General features: G+C 41.1%; 1 pseudogene; it reads left to right on the plus strand.

Moving 5' to 3' along the window:
* The first annotated feature begins 12,381 nt into the window (after positions 1-12,381).
* Positions 12,382-16,053, plus strand: LOC123397760 (annotated as a pseudogene).
* The last annotated feature ends 808 nt before the right edge of the window (positions 16,054-16,861 follow it).

Below are 16,861 nucleotides of genomic sequence, written 5' to 3' on the forward strand. Positions count from 1 at the left end.
AGGAGGCATGCTATTATCATAATAGACTTTCTCATCAAGACTTGGGGGACTAAAAATATTATATTTATCAAACATAGCATCCCCAAGCTTGTTGGTTTTCATATCATTAACATCATGGATATTAAGATAATTCATACTAACAATACTTCTATCCTTCTCATCATTTAAGTATTTCACATTAAGAATTTTTATAAATTCTTCCTCTAAGAATTGAGGACAATTTTTTGAACCATCATTTTCACGAAAGACATTAAAAAGGCGAAGCAATTGAGACAACCTAAATTCCATTTTTTTGTATTTCTATTTTATGAAACCAAACTAGTAAAATAATAAGAAACTAAAAGATTCAATTACAAGATATACCTTAAAGAGCCCACCTCCCCAGCAACGACACTAGAAAAGAGCTTGATGTCTACGACACAACTTTATTCTTGTAGACGTTGTTGTGCCTCCAAGTGCAGAGTTTTTTACGACAACAGAAAAATTGCCTCAAGTGGATGACCTAAGGTTTATCTATCCGTGGGAGGTATAGGATGAAGATGGTTTCTCTCAAACAACCATGCAATCAAATACAAGAAATCACTTGTGTCCCCAACACACCCAATACAATGGCAAATTGTAAAGGTGCACTAGTTCGGAGAAGAGATGGTGATACACATGTAGTATGGATAGTAAAAATAGATTTTTATAATCTTAATAAATAAAAACAGTGAGGTAACAAATAGTAATCAATGAGCAAACTGTATATTGATGCTTAGAAATAAGGCCTAGGGTTCAGACTTTGACTAGTGCAATCTCTCAAAAATGCTAACATAGTAGAATCATATGGTCATCCATCAACATGCAACAAACAATCACTCTGAAGTTCATATTAGCGTAGAGCATAATAACAAGTAGTTGTAGGCATCGAACCACCTCAAATTTATTCTTTCTGGTCAATCTTTTGGGCTATTCCTATACGTGTAATAACCAACACTAGAGTTCGTACTAGAATAACACTATGATACCTATCAATCAACCGTAATGTCACCAAGACACTTCAATGTCACCTCAAGTATCCACGGGTTAATTATTCGACATTCATCAAAGAATTTTAGATTCATTATATTCGATTCAACACAAAGAACTTCAAAGAGTATCCCAAGATTTCTATCCGAGAAGGCAGGATAAGAACGTGTATCAACCCCTATGCATAGAGTACCCCATTCTTACCACGGGAATCCGCAAGTTCAGTACCAATTCAAATATCAGGTGAATCAATATAACACCCCATTGTCACCATGTGTATACAAATGCAAGACATACATCAAGTGATCTCAAATCTAATATCCAATCCAACATAAAAAAATCTCAAAGGAAAAGATTCAGTTTATCACACTAAGATAGCAAGGGATGAATACCATATGATCCAGCTATATTAACAAAGCATGTGATACATCAAGATCGTGACACCTCAAAAACACGAGAGAGAGTGAGAGAGAGAGATCAAACACATAGCTACTGGTACATACCCTCATCCCCGAGTGTGAACTACTGCCTCCTTGTCATGGCCTTCACTGGGATGATGAAGATGGCCACATGAGATGATTTCCCCCTCGGGCAGGGTACTAGAAAAGCTCTAGATAGGTTTTCTTCCATACAGAGAGTTTTGGCAGCGGAGCGGAAGTTCTCTCCTAATTTTTGAGGGTTTTGGGATTTATAGGATTTTTCAACATTGGAATCACGCGCAACAGAGCCACATGGGCCGCTAAACACATAAGAGTGCACCCATGAGGGGTGGGCGCGCCTTGATGGCTTCTGGCCTACAGATGGCCCCCTCCAATGGTTCTTCGCTCCGGTATTTCTTAGTTTCCACAGCAAAATGATAAAAAAGTTTTTAGCAATTCCGAGAACTTTGATTTTCCGCACAAAAAAAAACCAAGGTAATTCTGCTGAAAAACAAATAAGTCGGGGTTAGTTCTAAAGAAATCATATAAAGTGCATCAAAACCATATAAAAGTATTGTAAACATAGGAATACATAAAAATAAACCTACATTATCCAAACAATGAGACCAAAGGAATACATAAAAGAGATCTCCGAGAATGTTCCATAATCCTGAATAGGAGTGGGTATGTGATACGATAAGTAAAACGACTCCAAAAGTTCCATAGAAGTACTTTTTGTTCCTTTCAGAATATATAAAAATAGGAAAATAGTAAACAATCAGGAAAGTGCACGAGGGAGCAACGAGCATAAGGGAGCACCTTACCCCCCTCCCCATGGTGCGCAATGTGTTCTCGTGATTCCCCCATGGACTTTCCCAACTATGTTTCCTCCTAGATTACTTGTCTTGCACCGGAAAAAATCAATATATATACGCCCGAATGTTTTGACTACCGTATGGCAAGTTTCTCCTTCTTATTTCATGTTATTTTCCTGAAGATCTACAAGCACCATGTCATCTCAAAAGTTGGACAGGGAGAGCTATGTTTCGCACCTTACGATGAACCCTAAAGTCGATGGGGATATTGACACATATGGGTGGATGATACATCCACTTTGTATCATGATTTTTTGTTAATATTTATGTTATTCTTGTCCATTATTCCTCAATATGATACAATTCTTATGCCTTTTCTTTCTGAATATGAACGGTACACCACAAAGAGGGAAATTACTAGAAACTGGAATTCTGGACTTGAAAACCAAGAAAATGGGTGAAAATTCACTCGACTCAAAATGACGTGAAACTTGACGGAGATTTTTTACGGAATATATAAGAATTACATGGCTAAAAATATATCATAGGGGCCCACCTGCTGGCCACAAGCCAACAGGGCGCGCCCACTGATACGTCTCCAACGTATCTATAATGTTTTATTATTCCATGTTCTTATATTATCATTCTTGGATGTTTTACAATCATTTAATAGCAACTTTATATCTTCTTTGGGACTAACCTTTTGATGTAGTGCCAGTGCTAGTTGATGTGTTTTGCTTGTTTTTCTAATTCGCAGAAAATCAATGTCAAACGGAGTCCAAATGTCACGAAAAGTAATGGATATTTTTTCTATGCAAAAGACATATAAAGGAGCAAAGAACCACCACAGAAGAGGCCCAGGATGCCCGCTAGGCACTAGGGCACGCCTGCCCCCCTGTTGTGGCCTAGTACCTAGTGGGCACCTCGTTACCCATATTGGCTTGATTCGAACGCCAAAAATTCCTATAAATAGAGAAACCTCCAGAAATAATTCTAGATGAGAAGTTCTTTCACTGCAAGCCTCTGTAGCCAGGAAAAACAAATCGGGAGCCTGTTCTAGAACCCTTCCGAAGGCGAAGGTCATCTCCGGTGGCCATCTTCATCATCCCGGTGGAGGCCATGACGAGGAGGGAGTAGTGCACCCAATCGATTGAGGGTTTGTACCAGTAGCTGTGTGTTTAATCTCTCTATCTCTCTCTCCCTCTCTCTCTCTCCCTCTTTCTATCTCTCTCTTGTATTCTTGAGATGTCATGATCTTGATATATCACGGGCCTTGTTAATATAGTTGGATCTATGGTGTTTGTCCCATGCTATTGTTTTGATGAATTGAATCTTTCGTTTTAAGATCTTGTTATGTCGAATTGCACATTCAGGTTTGAGAGCACATGATGTATGTCTTGCATGCGGATACCCGCAATGACATTGGGGTATTCAAGTGATTCGCTTGATATATGTTTTGCAACTCAACTCGCGGATTCCTGAGGTGACATTAGGGTAATATATGCATAGGGGTTGATGCACGTTTTCATACTTTGTTCTCCGATAGAAATATTGGGGTGCCCCTTGAAGTTCTTTTGTTGGATTGAATATGAAGAATCTAAAATTCTTCGATGCATGTCATATAATTATCCCACAGATACTTGAGGTGAAATTGGAGTATCTAGGTGACATTAGGGTTGGTTGATATGTATCCATGGTGTTATTTTTTTACGAACTGTTGAATAGATCAATCGGAAAGGATAACTTGTTATTCTAGTACAAACTCTTGGAAAGATTGATCGAAAAGAATAACTTTGAGGTGGTTTCGTACCCTACATACAATTTCTTCTTATTTTCTTTGCTACACTCGGACTTTCGAGCGATTCTTTGTCGCACGTTGAGGGATTGTTATGTGATCCAATTATATTAGCATTATTGGGAGATTGCACTAGCGAAAGTACATACCCTATGCCTAATTTTCAAGCATTGCAATACCGTTTGTGCTATGTTTTATGAATTGCTACCATGCTGTTTTTATTTATTTAGATTATAAAAATATATTTCTAGCATCCATATTACACTTGTATCACCATCTCTTCACCAAACAAGTGCACCTATACAATTTACCATCATATTGTGTGTGTTGGGAACACAAGAGACTCTTTGTTATTTGGTTGCAGGATTGTTTGAGAGAGGCCATCATCATCCTACGCCTCCCACAGATTGATAAACCTTAGGTCATCCACTTGAGGGAAATTTGCTACTATCCTACAAAACTCTGCGCTTGGAGGCCCAACACGAGTCTACAAGAACAAGTTGTGTAGTAGACATCACCCACCCCGTGGGTCTGCCCTGTTTCCTTGTGGGGGGGGGGGCAACAGGTCTCCTATCTTGTGTGTTTTAACCTAGAAAAAAGAAGGATACTTTTGCGATGAATCACCACCATCTCGAGGCGGAAACTAGGGAAGATGTCCTTTTGTTCTTCGAGAGAGAGATTCTGCAAGGGAAACTTCCCCGTGGGGGAGATCGAAGACATCATCATCACCAATGCTCCCTCCTTTGTGCGGGGGGGGGGGGCAATCTTCATTAACATCTTGACCGACACCATCTCATCTCAAACCCTAGTTCATCTCTTATATCGATTCTCTGTCTCAAAACCTTAGGTTGGTATCTTTGGGTTACTAGTAGTGTTGATTACAACTTGTAGTTGATGCTTGATGTTTACCACACAACTTTATTCTTGTAGACTATGTCGGGCCTCCAAGCGCAGAGTTCTGTAGGACAGTAGCAATTTTCCCTCAGGTGGATGACCTAAGGTGTATCAATCCGTTGGAGATGTAGGATGAAGATGGTATTTCTCAAACAACCCTGCAATCAAATAGAGAAAATCTCTTGTGTCCCCAACACACCCAATGCAATGGCAAATTGTGTAGGAGCACTAGTTCGGCGAAGAGATGGTGATACAAGCGTAGTATGGATATTAGATACAGGTTTTTGTAATCTGAAAATATAAAAACGGGAAGGTAACAAATTTCAAGTAGAGAGCCAAATGTTGTATAAATGCTTGGTAATAAGGCCTAGGGTTCATACTTTCACTAGTGCAATCTCTCAACAATGCTAACATAGTAGAATCATATGATCATCCCTCAGTGTGCAACAAAGAATCACTCCAAAGTTCCGATGTAGCAGAGAACAATAAGATGAAATTGGTGTCGCTACTACAACCACCTCAAAGTCATTCTTTCTCATCAATATTTTGAGCTCTTTATGAAGTGTCACAAACAACCCTAGAGTTCGTACTAGAATACCACCCATGATACAGATCAATCAACCATAATGTCACCTAGATACTCCAATGTCATCGCAAGTATCCATGGGCTAATTATACGACACACATCAAACAATTTCATATTCAATCCAACAAAAAGAACTTCAAGGAGCACCCCTAGATTTCTATCGGAGAACATAGTATGAAAACGTGCAATCAACCCCTATGCATAGATCCCCAAGGTCAGCGCAATCTGCAAGTTCATGCCCTAACATATATAAAGTTAATAACTTGAATACCCCAATGTCACTTCTGGTATCCGCATGCAAGTCATACATCAAGTGTTCTCACCAGTATTCAATCCAACATAACGAGATCTCAAAGGGAAAGATTCAACTCATCACAACAATAGGAAGGGACAAACACCATATGATCCAACTATATTAAGAAAGCACGTGATACATCAAGATTGTCTCATCTCAAGAACATGATAGAGAGAGATTAAACACATATCTACTAGTACAAAACCTCAGCCCCGAGGGTGAACTACTCCCTCCTTGTCATGGGCTCCGCCGGGATGATGAAGATGGCCATCGGAGATGATTTCCCCTCTCCAACAGGGCACTCAAAAGGCGCGAGATGGGTTTTTTCATCAATGCAAAGAAGTTGTAGCAACGGAGCAGAAGTTCTCAATTTATTTTTGTATTCTTATATATATATAAGATTTTTAGCGTTGGAATCATGCCAAAAGGAGCCATGTGGGCCTCACAAGCTATCACGATGCCAACTAAGGGGGGTCGCTCCCTGTTAGCGCGTGGCCCACTGGTGGCTCCCCTCCGGTTGTTCTTCACTCCAATATTGCTTATTTCCTTGAGAAAAATATAAAAAAAGTTTCGGGCGATTCTGAGAACTTTCTTTTCTGTACAAAAACAACACCATGGTAATTGTGCTGAAAACAACATCGGTCCGGGTTAGATCTAAATAAATCATATAAAGTGCATCAAAACTAAATAAAAGTATTGTAAACATAGGCAACATGGGATGAATACTTCATAAATTATTGGTACATTGGACATGTACTAGCATCCCCAAGCTTAATTCCTACTCTTCTTTGAGTAGGTAAATGATAAAAAATAATTTATGAAGTGTGAATGCTAACATAGTATATAAGTTTGATCAATGATAATTCCAAACATTTTTTCTAGCATCATAACTAGCAACTTTTTCATAAAAATCATCATGGTTGAGTAGAAATCAATTCACATGTCATCGTTCAAACAATGCATTCTCTTGGAATTCAACATCATATGTTCTTAGTCATCAAACAATTTCAATGCATCATCAACTCTAAGTAAGAGCTCCACATACTCAATTATCATATAGTCTTCTATGATTGCCGATAATGAGGGCATATTTTTAGAACAAATAACATCCACAGATTCCATGGCTAGTCGAATCCACAGATGCCCTTCAAACAATCAACTTTCTATGGGGAGTTCTTGTTTATTTATTTCTGTATTATTCAGTACTGGGAGTACTTTTTACCAACCTCTCTCATGCAATGACAAGTGAATAAACACTCATTTTGACAATAACTCGCTTAGCTTGGAAGATAATGACCGCCCCATCGCTCCATGAGCGGTACGAGCATAGAAAACAAATGTTTATTTGAAGGTTTTAGAGTCGGCGCATGCAAATTTACTTGACATGGCAGTGAAATACCATATATAAGTAGGTATGGTGGGATCTTATGGATGAAATTAGCTCAACGATTTGGATGCACAAGTAGTGTCTCTACTTAGTATGAAGTTTTGTCTAGCAAAAGTTTCTAAACAAGTGCCACACATTGGAGGATACTTAATAATATAACTAAACCAAACATAACCACTATGTTGCATTCCTTGTCCAGCTTCATCTATTTGAACAAGTTTGTAAATAATTAATGGGTATTCACAATCATAAAAGATGTCCAAGATAATATATTTGTATGTGTAAGTTATCTTTCTTATACTAAAAATTCAAGAATTGCTTGTATAACCAATATTATGATATTAAAACTTCAATAGATTTTACTTTATAAAACTGATGTGAGTCTACTAATAAGCATAGAGCACATTGATAATTTCATATTTATGATATTTCATTCATTCACAATTTACTCTTAGGATATAAGTGAAGCACAAGAGCAAATAATCAAACTACTCTCAAAAGATATAAGTGAAGATCAATGAGTAGTCAAACAATTAAGTAGCTATGTGAGAACTCTCTCTCAATAAATATTTTCAGATCTGATATATTATTTCAAATATAAAACAAAAAAATGCGCTCCAAGAATAGCACATATCATGTGGACAAATAAAAATTTAGGCTCAACATATGCTAACCGATATTTGTTGGCGAAGAGAAGTGGGATGCATAGCATCCACAAGCTTACATGCTTGAGACTTCTTGTAATATTTACTTGGGGTGCCTTGGGAATTCCCAATCTTGAGATTTTGTATCTTGTTCAATCCTCTCATATCCCAGTTTCACGTAAATCCCCAAAACTTCATCCACACAAAACTTGAAAAGAACTTGTGAGATGGGTTAGTGCACATAGGAATAAATCAAATCTTTATTTACTGCCAATACAAGTTGCATGATAATTTTCAAACATTATCTACTGTTTACTATCATTTCCATAATTTATATCTACCAATATAGGCTATGGAAACTACAGGATAAGTAGATAACAAAACAATGACACCAATCTGTCTAATCAGGACAGTGTGTAGCAATTAATTAAAAAAGTGTACCTATGTAACCATTTTTTTAAATTTAGGATGTGATAAACAATTTGTATTACAATATGTGTAGAAAATTCGAGAACTTTGAACATTCCAGTAAAATCTGATAATTCAAATACTACAACAAAAGTTTATGTTTCTGTACAACACACATCACATATGCAACTCAAGCATTCTAAAGGTAATTCTTGGAAGTATTTATTGAAAAACAAGATAAAATAAAATCTAGATGACAAAAACACAATAAAATGATGCTCCAAACAAAACACATATCATGTGACTATTAAAAATATAGATCCAAGTAAGAGATAGCGATAATGTTGGAGACAAAAGAGGGGATGCCATTCGGGGCATCCCCAAGCTTGGACGCCTCAGTATTCCTCGGATATTACCTTGGGGGTGCCTTGGGCATACATAAGCTTAGTTCTTTCTGCTCCTTATTCACCTCATATCAGTATCTCACCCAAAATTTGGAAACTTCAATCACACAAAATTTAACAGAACTTCGTGAGATGGGTCAGTGTAATAAAGATAGATCATTCACCTAGGTACTGTCCAGACATGATTCATAATTGTTCTCACATAATAGCTATTGAATTCTACAATTCAAATAATTTATATCGCAAAATATAAGCTATGGAAACATTAAAATAAGCAAACTATTTATGAAAAATAGAATATGTCAAAAAGAGAACAGTCTGTGAAGATCTGAATGGACACCATACTTCCCCGACTCTAAAATTCTGAAATATTTGGAAAACGCATATAATTTGCATATGAAAACTGTGTAAAACTTTTAGAATTTTTTGGCACTCTAATAAAATCCGATAAATTCTGCATTGGAGGTCAAATTTTATGTTTTTGCACAGAATGAAACAAGCAAGTATCCGCACTATCCCAAAGGCTTTACTTGTCACTTTATTAAAATAATAGCTATAAAAATGATTAATACAGTAGATTAGTCATGTGAACACGCAAAAACGGAAAGGATAAGTGTTGGGTTGTCGCCCAACAAGCAATTTTCTTTAATGCCTTTTAGCTAGGCACGATGATTTCAATGATGCTCACATGAAAGTAATGAATTTAAACACAATGGGAGCATCATGAAGCATATGAAAAACACATTTAAGTCTAAACATCTTCCTATACATAGAGATTTTGCAAGCAACCAATTTATTCTTGCAAGAATAAACTTGCATAGGAAGGCAAAACAAGCAAGGCTTCAAAACTTTGAACACATAGGGAGGAAACTTGATATTATTCCAATTCCTACAAGCTTATGTTCCCCCCTCAAAATAATTTTTAGTAGCATCATGAAGGAATTTAATAATATAACTACCACCTAAAGCATTCTTTTCATCATGAACAAGCATAGAATTTTTATTACTACCCACACAAGCAAAATTCTTATCATTCATAGTAGTGGGAGCAAACTCAACAAAATAAGTATCATGATATACTTGATTGATATAATCTGTGTGAAAATCAAAATCATGATGAAAAGTTTCATGGTTTTCCTTATTCTTTATAGAATAAATGTCATCACAATAATCATCATAAATAGGAGGCGTGATTTCATCATAATAAATTTTCTCATCAAAACTTGGGGGACTATAAATAGTATCTTCATCAAACATAGCATCCCCAAGCTTGTGGATTGCATATCATTAGCATCATGGATATTCAAAGAATTCATACCAGTAATATTGCTATCATGCTCATCATTCAAGGATTTCACATTAAGCATTTTCATAAATTCTTCCTCTAGCAATTGAGCACAATTTTTCGAACCATCATTTTCACGAAAAAAATTATACAGACGAAGCAAATGAGGCAACCTAAATTCTATTTTTTGTAGCTTTCTATTGTAAAACCAAACTATTGAAAAACAAGAAACTAAAAGATTATATTGCAATATCTAAAGATATACCTTCAATAACTCACTTGCCTACGCAATTTTATTCTTGTAGACTATGTTGGGCCTCCAAGCGCTGAGTTTTGTAGGACAATAGCAATTTTCCCTCAAGTGGGAGAACTAAGGTTTATCAATCTGTGGGAGGTTTATGATGAAGATGGCCTCTCTCAAACAACCTAGCAATCAAATACAAAGATCTCTTGTGTCCCCAACACACCCAATACGGTGGAAAATTGGATAGGTGCACTAGTTCAGCGAAGAGATGGTGATACAAGTGTAATACGGATAGTAGATATAGGTTATCGTAATAGAAAAATATGAAAACTGCAAGGTAAAAAATGTAAAACAACAAGCATAATGTTGTATAAATGCTGGACAATAAGGCCTAGGGTTCATACTTTCACTAGTGCAATCTCTCAACAATTCTAACATAGTAGAATCATATGATCATAGCTCGAAATGCAACAAAAATCATTCCGAAGTTCCTATCTAGTGAAGAACAATAAGATGAAATTGGTGTAGGTAGTAGAACCACCTCGAAGTTATTATTTCTAATCAATCTTTTGAGCTATTGCTATAAGTGTCACAAACAGCCCTAGAGTTTGTACTAGAATAACACCCATGATACATATCAATTGTTGGTGAAGGTGCGCACACAATCACCTATGGGACCTTTGGGCCCCTTTGTGGTTCGACGGGGAGGTCGCATCGCACAAAGAGTAGAGACTAAGAGGCAACACGATGATGAGACTCATGGATTTTACCCAAGTTCGGGCCGCTGTGAAGCGTAAAACCCTACTCCGGCTTTCGTGGATTTATTGGAGAAGACGAAGTTTGCACATTGCTATACCCCGGCAAGGTTTGTTGGGGAGATATATTACGTGCGTACACTTACACTTGGCTCTAATCCCTTGGGGACCTAATCTACCAAGTGTTAAATCTCCAAGTGTTTGAATATCCAAAGATCTGAATCCTTCGCTAGGTGGCCTCGGGCCTCCTTTTATAGCTCAAGGGGCGTCCAAACTGGCAACTGACATGATCACATAGCTAACAGTACTATCATACCTAACTCTGGCACTTAAGGCAGAGCGGCATAAATGCGGCCTTAGGTGGCGAGCGGGGATGCGTTCCCGGCAGGCTTCTGCCACCTATGAGCTGGCCATGCCTTGGGGTCTTGACATGCCTCTAGACGGGTGTCAACAGGTTGTAACGTATCTTCCGGCGCGCCGCCACGTAGCCAGCGAGAGCCACCTAGCCACCCGGGACCTCGACACCTCATTGACAAGTGACTGGTGTAGCGATGAGGTGGAGCTGTGGCAGGTTGGCCCACACTTGCCGGGGGAGGCCCCTTGCCGGGTCTTCATGAGGATGTTTGTGCTTTCACCCCTGGCATGTGCCTCGGGTTCTTGGCATGTCTTGGGGTGTTGGTGTTGGTTTTGCTAGCGTCTGGATCTGGCTATTCACTTGGGTTGATGGTTGCTTTTGAGGGGCTACGATACCAACGCCCGTGCAAAAGTCACGGGCACTAGGTACCCCATTACTAGTGCACCGACATGAGCCCCCGAGCCTAGACCATACGCGCTCGCCTAGCGCTGTGGCGTCAGGCCCAAAGTTCGTGCACGGGCGTGAAATTCGCAAACAGGTAACCACCAACCCACTGTTTCGCACTGCCCACCACTTCAGGCTGTTTCCGCCACGCTCGCAGCATTGATTGCACGAATCTCGCGGTGGGTGTGCGTGGCTTAATGGTCTGATCGTGGCATGATACGTCTCCAACGTATCTATAATTTTTGATTATTCCATGCTATTATATCTCTACTAGGAAAATGCCTATAGATAATATAGAGACTAATGGCGCACCACACAAGTAGTGCGCCACTACTATATAGCAGTGGCGCACCATGTGCAGGTGCGCCATTAGTGTGATGGACACTAATGACGCACCACACACTCGGTGCGTCACAACTAACAAACTTTTTTTTTTTTTCAAAAGTACTAATGACGCACCAGGACAGAGTGCGTCATTACTAGTTTACCCAGTGCACCACTACTATATTTTTCTTTGCAGAACTACTAATAACACACCACCAACTGGTGCGCCATTAGTAATCAGGGTTACTAACGGGCGCACCTCTCTGGGATGCGCCATTGCTATAATTCTCAGCCCAAGCCCAAAGCCACCGATGCAGTTGCCTTCCATTTTTCTTCCTCCAAATTCCCCACCCCGTCCCGTCCCGCCGAACAGCCCCAAACCCCAAAGCCCTACCAACCCATTCCCCCGACCGTCGCCGCCGTCCATGGCGCCCGCCCGTGCCGCCAAGCGCCCCAAGCTCGAGCCCTTCGCCTCCGCCTCCACATCCGCCGCGCAGCATCAGCATCAGCGGGGTGACGACGACTACGTGCCGGGCAACATCGTGGTGATCCCTCCATCCTCGGCAGGGCCTCCAGCGTCGGTCTGTGTCCGCCAAGAGGCCAGGGATCCCGATAGAGCGTCCGACGCGGACCACCCCGGAGGAGGAGGAGGCCGCGGGAGCCGTTGGAAGGGCGCCTCCTGGCTCAGGGCGATCCTGCCCAGGCGGGGGGCACGGCGCCGCGATGCCAAGGAGGGGGAGGAGGAGGAGCCCTCGCGCCCGTCCGGAGCGCTGGATCCCCATCCCCATCCCGGCGATGTCGGCGGCGGCGGGCCGTCGCCGCCGCTCGTGGAGCGAGGGCCAGCTTCCGCCGCTCCTGCGAGTGGATGGTGTGCCGGGAGCCGCCCGGTGGCAGGGGTCGCTCCTCCTCCTCCCTGGACCCGCCCCGCCACTCCTGGGACGGCTCCATGGTCGGCAGGGCCTTCGCCTGCTCCTTCGCGTGCCTAGACGACCCGCCTGATGGCGTCACCAGGGTCAGGCAGACCAATGCAGAGGAGCTCCTCCTGTCGGGATTGCAGCAGAGGCCAGGAATGGGGACCGTGCTGCTGCCGGGGTGGCATCCGAGAGCAGGAATGGGGGCATTCTGCCGAGGTAGCCGGCGAGGGTCCGAGGTTCAGGGAGACGAGGCGCTGCAGTGACGCCGGCCCGGAGATAACTGCGTCGGCCTCGGGTGTCCGACGCCGGAGGTCCAATAGGTGGAGCAGGGTGTGGGATCGGAGCATCACTAGCCCGCTCAAGGAGTTCGTGAGGAAGGGGGAGCACGCTCTCGACCGGTCCTTGTCCGAGTCAAGGAGGGAAACCCGGATGTGTAAAAATGGGGAGACGATAGACATCGAAAATGGCGAAATTCAGCATGGCCGCAGCAACGGGTCCGTACTTCCATGCAGAGCAAGCCAGAGCTCAAGCAGAAGCTCCCAAGATGCCGCGGTTAACGGGGACACACAGAATTTCCGCGCGGATTGGCTCAAGAATAAGGAGTGCAGGATCGGCAGGAGCAGGAGCGTGCATTACACTTCCCCTGGGAACTTTGATAATGGGATGCTGTGGTTTTATCTGACGCCGATGAGGAGCAACAGAACTGCAAACAGGGGGAGGAGGAGAAGCTCACGCTTGTTTGGAAGAGGACTTGTTGGTTTCGTTTGAGTGGCCCATGACATGCATTTTAGAAGATGGCAGCAGCACAAGCAACTTTTCTTCAGAATTTACTTGGTTTCTTAGAACTGGCTAACTCTGTAAGTTGTTCAGCCGCTACATTCTTTCTGTATTACATTGTTAAGCCCAACTTAGAGTTAGAGATGATTTAGTTTAAGTTGCAGATTTGCTGCTGTGTTCTTTTAAGATAGTAATGCTCATAGATGGAATCTGGACTGTACTGTCCTGATTAGCGTATCAGGTGTAATTATTTACATTGATAATAGTATTCGTTTTAACTCTTCAAATCAGTAAAGGTATATACTGTTCTAAACTTGTAAATATATTGCTGCCTCCGAACACATATGCCATATGCCTGTCCATGGACAAGATCACAAGCTAGAGAACTTTCAGCAGCTGTGTCTTATTATTCACATATGGCCCAGATGCTACACAACTTACACAAAGAAGGGGATAAGCTGTGTATGAACTTTCCTGCTCTGCAACTCTTGCTCTTTTGTTGTTAGTTTCTGTTTCCTAAATTTTGAAGGCTGACCGTTAACCACTGGTCCATGCTGTTCATTGCTACTACATAAATGGCATTGGATCTGCACTGATGTCGTCCTTAGTTCCTTACCAAAGGCATGACCATCAGAGTTGTCATTGGTGGGGTCTTTGTGCCAAATGATTCCATATGTATCCCCAACGTCAACGTATTCCCATTTTTTTAACTCGTCTATGTAAGGAAGATTGTTAGAACGGAGCAGGGAGCTCAGGAATATTGAAGTGGTAGACATCAATCCTTCCATGTTTTCCCTGTTCAACATCTGAAGCTTCTCTGGCTTCATCGTACACACGGTCTCTTACATACCAGCTCGATTGACCACCGACCTTGTGTCGAATTTCAGGCTGTAAAGCAAAATGAGCAGACCTTGAACAACCTCAAGGCCCTCAACGCCGAACAAGAAAAATATGACCAACGTGTCCGGCAAAGAGATAAGCTCCTCAAGAAGGTCCGTTGTATTGTTTCTCTGTGATGAATGATATCGATATAGTAACTTAATATACCATGACATTCTCATAATACTGTTTGTTGGTTCATTTTGCCATAGGCTGAGCTCATGAAGAAGAAGCTCCCATGAAAATAAGTGAATCTCTGAATTGGAGGATATGTTCTCACCTTCTTAATGCTCACACCCTCTCCCCTTTAATTTGAATGCTACTTAACCAGCTTCCATTGCCAGCAAATGAAAAAGTGTCTGGAGCATTAGACTATTCTGGGTCGTTTTATAGTGTTAAATTGATTTAAAGGCAAACCTGACCAAGCAAAACTAAACCATCCGACTTTTATGTTAAAAGGTTTTGCACTTCCGATGAGAAATGGTAGAATTTTAGCTTAGTTACTTAGCTTGATGTCTTTTTCATAGGATAGGTTTGGAGCTTGCGTCTACTTTTCTCTAAGTTGGAGACTTAGCTCCAAACAATTTATAATATTCATCTCACTTATTTATAAATTTAGCATATAATTCTTCTCATTCAATGATATTTAAGCCTCTTCCATATGCCAATTAATTTGGTTATCGGCTGATCCAGTTAAAGGTTTCATTTTTCATTACGCTTTTTATGCTTGGAGCCCTTTTTATTGTCTGCTGAAGGCATTTGAATTAACCTGATTACTGTCCCAAACTGTGCAGATGTTTCACAGATGGTCCAATGGTGGATTATGAGAAGAGAATTGCATTAGGAGATCTTGTAGATTGTGATAGCTTCCAGGTTATTGAATTGGACCTGATCAATGCTTTTCTTGCATGATTTTTTCATATGTGGTTATTGATATATGGTTTCCATCTGCCCTTGACAGTGTTGACAATGCTCGCATGCACATAAAAAACATTTTAAATCTGTTGCTGCGGGTGGCGGTGCTCTGGGGGTGCAAGGGTAGCGTGGTGCACAGCTCCGACTGTTGAAGACACTGCGACACAACCGCGTCGGTCTGTGTGCACCCCAAGTTCTTCAACACCAACCTGACCTTCCATAAGTGGGCGTTCGGAGGTTTGGCGCCCTTGCCTATCCATTCTCTGATCCTCTTTCTTCCCATGCCTTGTAATGCATTTGCCAACGAGCCATGGCTGACTGTGATGCCGGCCATTGAGTTGATGATGCTGTTTTTAAATCTTGTTATTGCGGTCATCTTTCTTTTCAATGAACTATGCCACAATATATGTGTTTCGCAAGGTTCTGTGGTTACTAAGTTATGTTATTTGCAGATCATAGATCCTTGTTGGTCTATTATACAATCTAAAGAGCCATGCCCTTTTTCACTTGTATAGTCAGCTCCTTTGTTTTGTTTTGTGCTCATTAGAGAACATAGGGCTCATTAGAGAACATTGAGTTGATGATTGGTCTATTATACAATCTAAATACCGCTCGCCCCGCGCACTCCGCCCTACACCCCTGCCCCGCCCGCCGCTCTTTGCCACATCGGCGGCTGCCGGCGGCGCGACCGGCCACCACTGGTTGTGGCTGCGCCGCAAAGAAGCTAGGTTTTCCCGCCACACCGCCGCAAAACATGTAAGTAGAGATCATTTGACCCATTTGAAGATCAAATTTATAATTAGAGACCATTCTTGAAGATCTTCATGATTTAGAGTGTTAAATTTGACATGTTGATGATTTCATCTTGTAGGTTGCCACGCGGATGCTCTTTGGACTACGATATGGACATGAAGGCATTTGTTTTAGTGCCAAATATTACTTACTAATGCCCGCAAAGTATCGTTGTGTATTATATTTGCTATGGAGCTATGTATGTATGGCTGCTATGGAACTATATGTATATATGGATGCTATTGAATTTTGGATGTATGGATGCTATGGAATTTTGATATATGGATCATGAAATTTGTTATGCAACTTTGCATATATGTTATGTGTTGTGGATCAGTAAAACTATTGGGCACATATTATGTATTATATATTTGATATATATGTTATGTACTGTTGAATTTGTGATTTTGAAACAAAACATATATATGCTAGAATCTTTGATGTCATGGGGCTCTCAGCAAAGATTTCATACTAGTGGCGCACCAGTCAGCACTTTAGTGGCACACTGCAAAAAGCACACTA

Source organism: Hordeum vulgare, chromosome 5H (assembly GCF_904849725.1).
Source record: "Hordeum vulgare subsp. vulgare chromosome 5H, MorexV3_pseudomolecules_assembly, whole genome shotgun sequence".
Classification (NCBI taxonomy): domain Eukaryota; kingdom Viridiplantae; phylum Streptophyta; class Magnoliopsida; order Poales; family Poaceae; genus Hordeum; species Hordeum vulgare.